The 11,554-nt window shown below is 36.2% G+C and overlaps 1 protein-coding gene across 2 annotated transcripts in view; it reads right to left on the bottom strand.

Moving 5' to 3' along the window:
• Window positions 1–11,554, bottom strand: part of ankrd11 (ankyrin repeat domain 11) — a gene marked incomplete at its 3' end in the record, with an annotated part of 114,311 nt that overhangs the window by 78,809 nt on the left and 23,948 nt on the right.

Below are 11,554 nucleotides of genomic sequence, written 5' to 3'. Positions count from 1 at the left end.
AAGAATTGACTCTAGAGTGCATATTTTGTGTCCATGAAAAAACTATTACAGAAAATATTACAATATTAAAGAACTGTTCTTGTTGATTTGATGAAAACATTTTAAATTCCCAGTGCACTCATGTCAGAWTAACTTATAGATTTGTTAGAATAATCGATTAATCGAAAAAATCGTTAGCTTAATCGATTAGAAAATAATCGTTTGGTACAGCACTACTTGCAATAAATGTGTTTATATGAGGATGCAGAGAGCCATGTTTCTCCTCCCACAGCTTTCTGGTCCACTGAAAAAGGCTTGTGGATAAAACGAAAACACAAACATAAAAAGGAGATCTCTAAACCTTTTTTACTCCAAAATATTCAAGGAGCTTTACTGTTGTGCTGCATCAGAAACCTAGGCCTCTGGTTTTAAACCACAAGTACGGACCCCACACTTCTTCTATGAGGAGTAGAAACAGAGCAATATGTATGTGCGCATTTCCATTTACCTGCTACAGTGCATTATGTGACCAATCATTATTTTGAAGTGACGTTTTTCCACATGGTTGCACTGAGGCAACTTCAGAATAAAAAGGTGAAAAGGAAAAAGGATATCCGTGATCAAGCATCACATTAAAAAATGTTAAATCTGTGATTTCAGTTACACAGGCAGCTGTAGCCCCTTTCACAGAAATATTTAAGGCGAGAGTGAGACGTCTTCTCACCATCCCGTGTTGTTTATGAAAGGACTGAGGCAGCATGAGAGTTAAGTCAGTCTGCCACTGTTACATCTCTACAGCAGTATCACAGAACCATTTGGTGAAAGAGACATATGAGTAAACCACTTTCAGACAGCAGCTGTAACAAACTTTGCACGAGCTAATTATTGACAAAAGCAGGTCTTGAAATGCTAAGAGTAAACTTTGTTGTTGTGAGCTTAAAACACAATAAGATTTTCATTGAGCTATCATAAAAATAAAAATCTGCCATGTTGTTGCAAAGCAAACTGAAAAATCCATAGACAAAATTTAAGCAGAGAACATAAAAACATGACACACAGCTTTCACAAAAAGCAGCTGCATCAACACGCACCAAGAATCACACTAGTGAGCATTCGAGGCAAGCTGTGTGCCAAAAATAACCAGATAACTCATCATTAAAAGGGGGAAGCGCCTCATATTAAAGTTGCTTTACACTTGTTATGCATTTGTTCCAGTCAGTATTTATCTAGTTTTTTGCTGACTATTTCTTGAAAAACATTGCTTTACTCTTCATTATAAAACAGGGTTGTACTTTATCGGAGAAAGTTCTATTCTTGTTAATTTTTTATGTTTGAAACAGGGTCCACATTGTGCAATTTAGTGGGGTGGGGTTGAATATGTAAAGAAAGACTGAATAATTGTGAAATTCAGTGATTTATTTTAGCTAAAGGACCAACCCCTACATAAGTTGTCTTACAGCAATAAGTCCAGCCTCTGTTAAATCTTTTCTCATACTGTGTGACATAGATTATTACCAAGATTTTAGAACTTCAAGCGCACAGTGTGTCTAGTAATATTTCTTCATGACAGGCAAAAATAGCACAATGCGAGTCAGGCATAATGTGAGAAATTTTGTCAAATAATTCTAAAAAATAATAGGGATGCATCGACATGAAAATTTCAGCCAATATCAATATCTGATATAATTAATGATGTTGTGGCCGATAACCGATATTTACCGATATTACACAAACACACAAATTATATTATACATAAACGCACAAACACACCTGTTTTTTTTTTTTTGATACTGTAAATAAACAACCAGACCTCTGACATGGCTCTCTACTTCAGTTATTCCTGACTACTCAGCGTCAACATCACTATCATGATCAAACAGATGCCACTCAACCAACCATCTCCACTCCCAAAACAGAAACACAAAGTTAAAAGTGGGAAATCAATATCAGACATTAATATCGGCCCAGTTTTACGTATCTGACCGATACAGATATTCTAAAAATTGACCAATATTGGCCAATACCGATATCAATTAACCAACAGAAAAACATTATTGATTACTGTTTGGCACTTAATACGATTAATGCCACCAGGCAGACTGACTGGAGATTTCCCCGGTCAGTSAAATATGAACATTTTTTTTAAGTTCTGTAATTTATTTATCAAAACTCTAATTTTACTTGGTCTACCTACACAATTTAAAAGTTGATGTAAAAAATGTTGAAGTCTGTACTTTTGACACAATTTGAAACAATTTTTTTACAGAGAGCAAATCTTTCCCACTAGAATGATTTAAATTGGTCATGTGACTAGGACATGCAGGCATCCAGGGACTCCAGGGGATTAATTGTCATATTAATCGTTATCGGCTAAATACCACAGTTAATCGTGATAAATTCTTTTGCCAATATCACCCAACTCTAGTATAGAGAATATTTCAAAAAAAAAAAAAAAAAAATTCAGAGTATGAAACATAAAACAATTAGGAAAGTTAAGTTACAGAATTGATATTGAAATTAAAAAATATAAATGTGTGGATTTAACAGGGTTTAAAACTAAGCTCATTTCTAGAATGTTCTATATAATAATCTTGTTTGGAGGTGCAAGGGGTTTAAATGGATTTTTTTTTTAAAGTACAGTAAAACATGCAGCACTTGTGAAGTAATCCAATCATCCGAGCAAAGTAGACAAAGGCCCCACATTTGAATACAGTAAGGGCCGATTTCTGTCATGGCTGGTACGGATGATAAAGTGGTGCTGAAATGGAGGCGAGTGGTGAACTGAAAAAACACCAGACAATTTTTATTAAGATTTCACAGCTGCTGTGAGTCCCTCACACTCCTCATAGGACTTCACATGTCTGACTGGGTCTAACATGAAGAACTTCTAGCAAATACTACAGCAAAAACCTATTGCGCAATAATGATCAAAACATTCACAAGCTTAAGAGATGCAGCTAGGCACACAATGTTTAAAACATCACAATAATCCACAACAAACCCAAGTTGCCTCAATCYAGCAAACAAACAAATGTTCTTATAAAAACGCCAACTGGTGGTTCTAAACTACACAATTATTTAAAAACAAGCCAAGATCAAACCATATTTTCAGTTCTGTGAAAAATATGTTAACCGTCTCTGGATTCAGAACCATTTTATATCTAAAAATAATATTTTTGAAGTCTGTACAAAATATCACCATATCCACCAAAGCTTTGTCAGATATACAATGAGGACAAGGGTTTATCTGGATTTAGGCAGCAGGACGTGAGGATATTTAACTGAGGCCCAGTGTTAGGGTGACTGACATTCCAGTGTTTTTAGAACACCCACTCARCCACCCCAATCTGAACCGACAATTGTCACATCGTTCTGGTTTTAGGGSACCATAAAAGGGATTCAGGGTCTCTGGCAAGTTGCATCTAGTTGTCAGCTTTAGCACAGGAAGGCTGGCAGGTGGGAACTCAACAGGATTAAGGCCAGACCTCCTTAGGATGGCTTTGAGTAGTAATGAGGATGATAGTCAGATGCACATTTGTATTTGTACTGGAGTGGAACCTGGAGGGATTTCCCTGTAGGAAGCACAAGACAGATGGATTAAAATAATCCAGCCTGAGAGCACAATATTACCCTCCCAATAGTGTTTGGGAATACATAAGATCCCCCCTTTGTGGTTGCAAAAAAAAATAAAAAATCAGACTAAGCATGGCTGGAGTTGCAAGTATGACATTAAAAGCAAATCCAAACATGAAAACAAAAAGCAGGTTGGTCTCTAAATTAGTATAAAAACAAACAAACAAACAAGTACAAGAGATAAGCTTCACCTTTCACACAAAAGCCAAACTGCCATATTATGGTGTGATTTRCAAACAAGAGAGCCAAAACAAAATAAGTAACTGTGAAGGTTTTACAAAAACAGAAGATTTCTACACTTGTAAAAAAATATATATATATAGTCACACGATGATGAAGACAAATTTGTTTCAAAAGTATGCACAAGTGTACAAGATTGTATGTGTGTAAGATCCACAAGCATGCAAGATTCAAAAATGCACACAATGATCTACAAATGCTTTTGACTTGATCTATAAATGCATACATTTTTTGAATTGTACACTGGGTTTGGGCAAAATTGTATCACAAAGAAATGTTCAGATTGGAATCCAGAATAATATGCAAAAAAAAAATTAAGTTCTCAGTTAAATGTATTTTTTTTAAGTTCTCAGTTAAATGTATTTTTTTTAGAACTATTGACTCCTTTTAGAGCCTATCTGTGGCTCTGGAAGTCTAAACAAAACGGCCACCAATCAGGTTCTCATAATATTTAAAGAAAACCTGGTCACACCCACAGGAGGTGGTCCCTCTTATGAATTGCAATGCCTGCAATGTAAAATATTACGTTTACTCTGCTGCAGAAGTGCAATTGCCTTCCATTAATTGTCATATTTATTGTTATCGGCTAAATCCCGCAATTAATCGTGATCATTTTTACGGCACTTTCGGAAACCCTATTGTAAACATTTCAAATGGCCCAACTACAATTACATTACTTGTGCCAATTGTCAAATAAGCTTCTGCCTGTTACAAATGGTAGATGCTTGGGCGTTGCGACTTTGACACTTTTGTTTTTACATTTTGACTATGTCTGGGGAAAACTCACAGTTCTGCCTTTCCTTTCATATCCAGCTAACTCATTTTTATTTAGACTGTATTCTTTGTGCACCTGAAAATGAAAGAACTATTAAAACTAATAAATTTACAAATTCTATTCAGGTAAGTAGTTAGTTTGTCACAATTTTCCTATACATGCAAACATACTCAGTGCCCAAAACATTCCTTTTCATGTGAACAGGAAGAGAACATACAGGACACATCCTGCTGCTGGCAGGAACTGAGATGTTATGGATAACATAGATGACGACCTGGATCTAAAAATAAACATCTGGAGCCAGTTGCACAAACAACTGGGAAGACCAAAAGCACTGGCTTTCCAAACTTAGGTTTTGGAAATGAGAATATCGTAACCATTTATGCATTTTTATAAATTAGGAGTGAATTTATTATTACCCAATGTCAATCTAGGCATAGGTGAAAAATGAATTCAGAGTTAAGTTTCTGTAATTTCAGGGAGGTTAAATTAACTGCTTTATGGAAGAAGTCAATGGAAGACAAAACACATGGTGACACAAATTTGCTAAAAAAAATTTAAAAAGTCCAAAATAAACCCCATGTAAAACTAAACTACTTTGTTAACATCTATGACAAATCATTTCATCATGTGAAAGTCCATACAAGAAATGGCAGTGTAGGATGATTTATTTTTACCACATGCAAACCTGTTATAATTCCACAGCTTTCAAACAGTGCACAAAATATCCATTATAAGTCTTCGGTTTCTCTGTATTCCTGCTGCCTTGTAAACATTGAAATATCTCTGCTTTTGGTATCACCATGGAGCAAAAACATATGCGGATCAATTGCTGTGGATATGGAAAGTGTGGACGACGAACTGTAGCATTAAAATGGAGGAAGAGGTGAACTGAAATACCCGTTTTGCATTGTTAGTATTTCACAGCTAACTGGAAATTTACAAGTCTAACACCACTGAACCTAGTTTGAAGAACTTCTTGCAAACACCACAGAACATGACTTCTCTCTGAAAAATCTGCAATGATGTAGTGGTTTTAAAAATGCAAATAGTTACAGCTGCTGCCATGCATGTTACACAGACAACAGAAGTTTGTTGAGACATCTACTTTTCATGTAAATAAAAAATACACACATTTTATTCATAACTATTTCAAGACAACCCTAATGTTTACACTTTTAGCGTAAAATTGAGTCTTTTTAAACCGTAAATCAAGTATTTGGGTTGTTTTAGAGTTCGACCTGTTGCTTTTCTCTTTCATTTATTTCACTTTGTACATTTTTGTGCAACTTTCCTTAAAAAGGATGAAAATGTGTGCCCTTATGCTCATCCTTCTTTGTCTTTACAGAACTCCCCCATTGAGGTTATTTGATAAGATCAGACAAGCTGCATGAGTAAGTCGTTTACAGTGACACCAGATAGAATAGAGTGGCCAAATACATAATAAGTCACTTAGTGTTTCACGCAACATTTTAGAGAACACCGTAGATTTACAGTTTCTATTTTCAAAACTGTTTTATTCACCTATCAATCAAAAAAAGTCATTTAGTTTGGTGGTTTACCTGTGTTTACACAAAAAATCTGCAGAGATGGGCAACAAAATACTGAGTAGCCAAGAATACAGTTTTGCAAGCCACGCACATGAAAAAGGCCTTTAAAAAATAGCTGCTCAAAATGTAGCCACATGGGTGTTAAATCATTTGGTCACAATCACTCAAAGTTCGGTGAGACAGCAGCTGAAAAGTCACATATTTTCTCACAATCAGTTATGAGGAATCTTTTTTTTTCCTTACTCCAACTAGTCTCCCAACAGTGGCAATTCACTGAGATACCACCTTCAGCGTCAACTACGCTAGGCATACAGCATGAATCAGATAACTCACTAAAAACAATTCATTTACATGTGTTCAGGCTTGGACATATTTTCAATATCATTTATCAAGCTGAGCTCAGCTCAAATTAGACTTGCATGGAAAGCACGCCCGTTAAACTGTGGAAGTGAAACCAAATATTCTATGTAATCACGRTTAATTTTGCAAAACTTCAAGTTCCTCATCACTATGACAACATGCCTGCGTATTTCATTCTTTTGCATCTGCACGGTCCCTTTTATCCAGCAGCTGAGATATCAGCCGTGTGTGTCAGAATGAAATCAGTTACAGCAATGCGGGTACTGCTATATACCGACACGGACTACATGTGTGTGAAGTCCAGTCAGCCATCCAATGAGCTATTCCAAACACCGCTGTAAGTGAGGGAGCTGGTGGCACCAGCCCTGGTTTTAACGGTGACCTTCAATGGGAATCAGAGCTTGTTTTTGATGCCGACAGGCTTTGACTGCAAATAAAGATAAATCTCTTCACTGCGTCTCAAAGAATGACACTGTGCTAGAGTGACTGAAACATTTTTATGAAGCAGAGCTCACCCTGTTGCTAGACAGCTTTACTCAAGGCCTCAGTGCAAMTTTGAGTAAACAACTATCTTCAGCCATCAAAAATAATCAGGAAAATTACACCTGCAGTTTAGGAGGTGAAGCTTAAAACCTCTAATTATATTGAATTGAAGACAAGGAAACTTTTCAGCTACCATTATGCTTCTACTGGACAGATATTGCTTAAATACATTTATTTATAAAAATAAACGATTCAAACAAAAGTTTGATTAAAACTGACATGTTGATTACTACCTAATTCAGAGCCAAACCAGCTAAGCAAATAGTAAATAATTTAAGGCTTATATAAGTTAAGGATATACTACTTTATCAATATTATGATGACTAGACTGCAGAGATATGTGCCAAAGTCTGCACTAATATTTGTACCAGTTTTAGACAAGTAACAAAATAAGTTCTGGGACAAATAGTCACATTTACAGCCTATGCAATTTATCTGTTAAATGTCCCAACAACCACACAAAAAATATTTTCAAACGCTAATAAATAGAAGCATTTTTCTGAATTTTATGGTGGTCAACTGAAGCGATTGTGACTGATCCGCTTTGCTATGTGACTGTACAAACTTGCACATCTGCATTTTCGAACAAAGTGCTCTTTTGGCCTACCACAGGAAGTAAGTAGCTGAACAATTCGTGAGGTTTTTCAAATAGCGGTAGTGTGTCATGTTATAACATTGGTTTATATTAACTGAAAAACTGCACAGAGTACATTGCACAACACATGGTGTGCAGAGGTGAAATCAGTTCATTTAAAGCTACTGAGAAGCCAAGAACTACCGTATTATATAGATAATAGATAATTATACATGAATAAATACAGTAAATAAAATCAATAAATCTAGGTTAATCAAACAGGTTTGAGCATGCAGTCAGTACTTTGTGTTTGAGTTGTACAGCTCACTAGGTGTCAGAACAACAATTAGTTTAAAATTTACCTAATAATTACTTTACAGTACCTTGAAATTTAAATTGTTTAAATTAACCATTACATTATATTACAAATTCCTGCATCATATATTCTTAGGTTTTGGTCTACATTGAAGAAATTTGTATCGATAGGCACTGGTGTTGACCAGGCTTATTAGAACTGATACTGGTACCAAGAAAATATAATAGTGATAACATAAAAGGTCACTCTGCATCCTGCTACTACATAATTGAGAATGCTGTTAGATCTGTGCAACATTAACTAGTAAGTTTCTCATTTTCCAGCCAGTTTGCATAGTCAGACAATGATATCAATATAATAATCACATTTCATGCAGGTAATTATTCATCCATATTATTTGTTCATCAAAAACTAAGARGAAACAAAGCCTGCAACGTAACCTTGTGTTTTCAATCAAAAAACACAAGGAAAGTTGCATTATTGTGCTGGCACAACAAAACTGTTTATTTTCCAGTGCATCCCAACAGCTTCACACACCAGAACTTCTCTAAACTTACGATTAAAACTTTGCAAAAGCTCTTCATTGTTACAGGCAACAAAATACAAGCATCCCTAAAAAGCATTCATCAATAAGTTAACTGAGAAGTTAAGTTAAGAAGCTTAAAGCTGCTTATAATTACTCGAGAGTCTGCTTAAGAAACCCAGATTCAGTAGTGCAAGTGAGATTTTTGTAATGCACATCAGGACATTCCATGCACTTATGAGAAATTTAATAAATTTGTGTGTCGTTTTTGTTAATCCAAGAACAGTCTTATTTTAATGTTGTCACATCCTTCTGGGAGTGCATTATGCTATCAGTCATCTTTGTGGAAATACTGGTATGCAAGTTTTATAGAAGTTTTTGTGAATTATTTATTTATTTATTTATTTATTTATTTATTTATTTATTTATTTTGTGTATCATGTTTGTTTTGTCTTTTTGTCAGCGTGGACCATGAGTCTGTTGAATAAACAGTCTGTTTTCTAAACAGAATCTGCAACTTTATCAACAAAACAGTTCAATCAGATTGGTGTTATAGGGCTCTTAACAACAAATCCCACCACAATGTCTACATTTTAAGTATTTTTACAGCATATAAATATGTATTTGATAAGATCTGTGTGGAGAGAGACGACTGAATCTGAATATGACTGTCACATGGCTGATCAGTGGTGATGTCGGTGACAAAACCTGGCCTACATTAAGTCTGAGCACAGAACCAAACAAACAATAGGAAGCTGCTGCAGCTCAATAACAACAGCCTGAGTTCAGCTTGCAATATGTCAAAGCATCAGGTATCAGACCTTATTGTAATAGCTTCACTAATTAGATTCAGTCATCTGCTCCTCTGAGCACAAACACTGAAGGGGAAACCTAACACTGGAGGGTGTGGAAAGACAGCTGGGGGGCAGTAGGATGGGCCAGGGAGAATAAAAAGATGCACACCACACCTCTTGCCTTCAAACCATCTATATTATTGATCAAGAGGACGACAATATTCTTCTATACTTCAGCATGATCTGCCAACACAACAGAGCCTCCATCTAAATACAAACGCTGGTGTGATATGAAGCACTGGCATTAAATATGGCAATGAATACCAATGAACGCAAAAAAAGGTAAGGAAGATACATAAAAGGTAAATTAATGAAAGGTGTGTCTGGTAAATGGCAAGAATAAGAATAAACAATAAATCAGCTAATAAAAGCCAGATATAAAAAACCAGCAAGGAAAAGAGAGAAATAGGAAAGGGGAGGGCTGAGAGCAGCTGTACTCGTGACACAGTTAGTGACGGCGCTTGTTTGTTCGGCACAGCCATGCGGCGGCAGGCTCAGCTCACACGCTCACTCGTTCAGCCCACCATGCTACGGATCTTCTGCTGTTGTCAAGGTAACAAGCTCCCTGGGCTGGGAAAATAAAATCTCGCATTCAAAAGATGTCTTTTCAAATACTGGCATCAGGCTGGAACTTGCATGTGCGCTAAGTAAACAGTGTGTGCGTTTGAAGGTGGGTCTTCAAAACKAAATGCTTTCAAAACGCTCATTTTTCCAGGCACAGAAGTTATTTCCTGTACAACAAACGGCGAGGATCTTTTCTTCAACTCAATTTAGGCCCTTCTTTTAATCGACATGACAAAAGGCATAAAAACTGCAGGTGAAACCGGACTTATATTACAGCTGTGGAGATAAATCTACTCTGTTGTCGTTTTCTACTCCAAAAGTTTATAAAAACAGTATAATCAAGAAACAAACTATTATGAAGAATGTTTCACCTTATTCTGCGCCTCACATTAAATGAGCTGGAAAGACTTTACATAAAGGCTGTTTATTTAGAAATTATTTCTCAAACAGGCACGAATGAGTCAAWGCAACACTCTGGTATGTTTTTGATGAGGGAATGAGATTATAACATGATATAAAGCTCAAAAAGTCCATTTTGCATAATACCCCCCTGCCCTGAACAAAAACACAAAGACATGTTTGCAAAGTATGAGCACAATTTAAACAGAGTTCCCACACCTTGGTTAACATCAAATTCAAGGACCTTTCAAGGACTTTCCAGYACCAATTTAATCAAATTCCAATACCACATGTGACAGCGTTTACCTACTGCTACCACATAAATCATTAGGTTACCAATAAAATTTTTTAACACAGTGTAAATTCAATTAAAAAACTCAATGAAATAAAAGTGGATTGTATGATTAGCCTACATTCATATCCACAATACATGGAAAGACATGTAAAAATGCAATACGTTAATTCATTCGCAAAAAGATTCAACACACGACTTATGTGATGTTACACACAGGTTAGCTAAGTTGACTGAACACAGGAAACAAGAATTCTGAGCTGAACAAACAAGAAATAATGACACGTTGACAGCGGTTATCATCCATGTGAAATTTCCATGGATTAAAGCAAATATAATTTGACAGATTTTTTTTCTACAAGAGAATCCTATCATCCCCACCCCACATTTGGAGCCTTTTTTCAACATATGGATCACCTCCTAAAGTACTTTAGGCAGTGCCCTCAGTGAAATTTATAAAATCTCACTGCCATTCATGTGCAAAATTAAATATTCTTTTTTTGTAAAATATTTAATGGTGTTTTTTAGAGGTGTCCCGATACCGATACCAGTATCGGTATTGGGTCCGATACCAGCATCAAGTACTCGTACTTGTAAAAGCCGGCCGATACTCTTAACCGATACCGCTTTTGTCCCTTTTTTGTTCCTCCTGTGCTGCGCTGCAGCATAAAGGGTAAACAACAAAACATACCAGGCGGGGGAGCTAACGCACTGACAAGTTATTTCCGACCGCACCCCCGAATAACAGAAGAAGAACGATGAGAAGAAGAAGAAGAAACGTCGGCAGTTTGGAGGAATTTTAAGATCGGCCACCAAACGAGGACACAAACAAGCAGACTGTCTGCTGTGCTCTGCTAACTGTCGAGGGGAGGAGCGAAAGTTGGATGTTTTAACACCAGCAATTTGATTAAACATCTGAGGACAAGACATGACAAAGAATTCAAAGAGTTTG

This window comes from Austrofundulus limnaeus, unplaced genomic scaffold (assembly GCF_001266775.1).
Source record: "Austrofundulus limnaeus strain Quisiro unplaced genomic scaffold, Austrofundulus_limnaeus-1.0 Scaffold16, whole genome shotgun sequence".
Lineage (NCBI taxonomy): Eukaryota > Metazoa > Chordata > Actinopteri > Cyprinodontiformes > Rivulidae > Austrofundulus > Austrofundulus limnaeus.
Note: the sequence above shows the minus strand (reverse complement) of the source record. Positions and strands in the feature narration are given on the sequence as shown.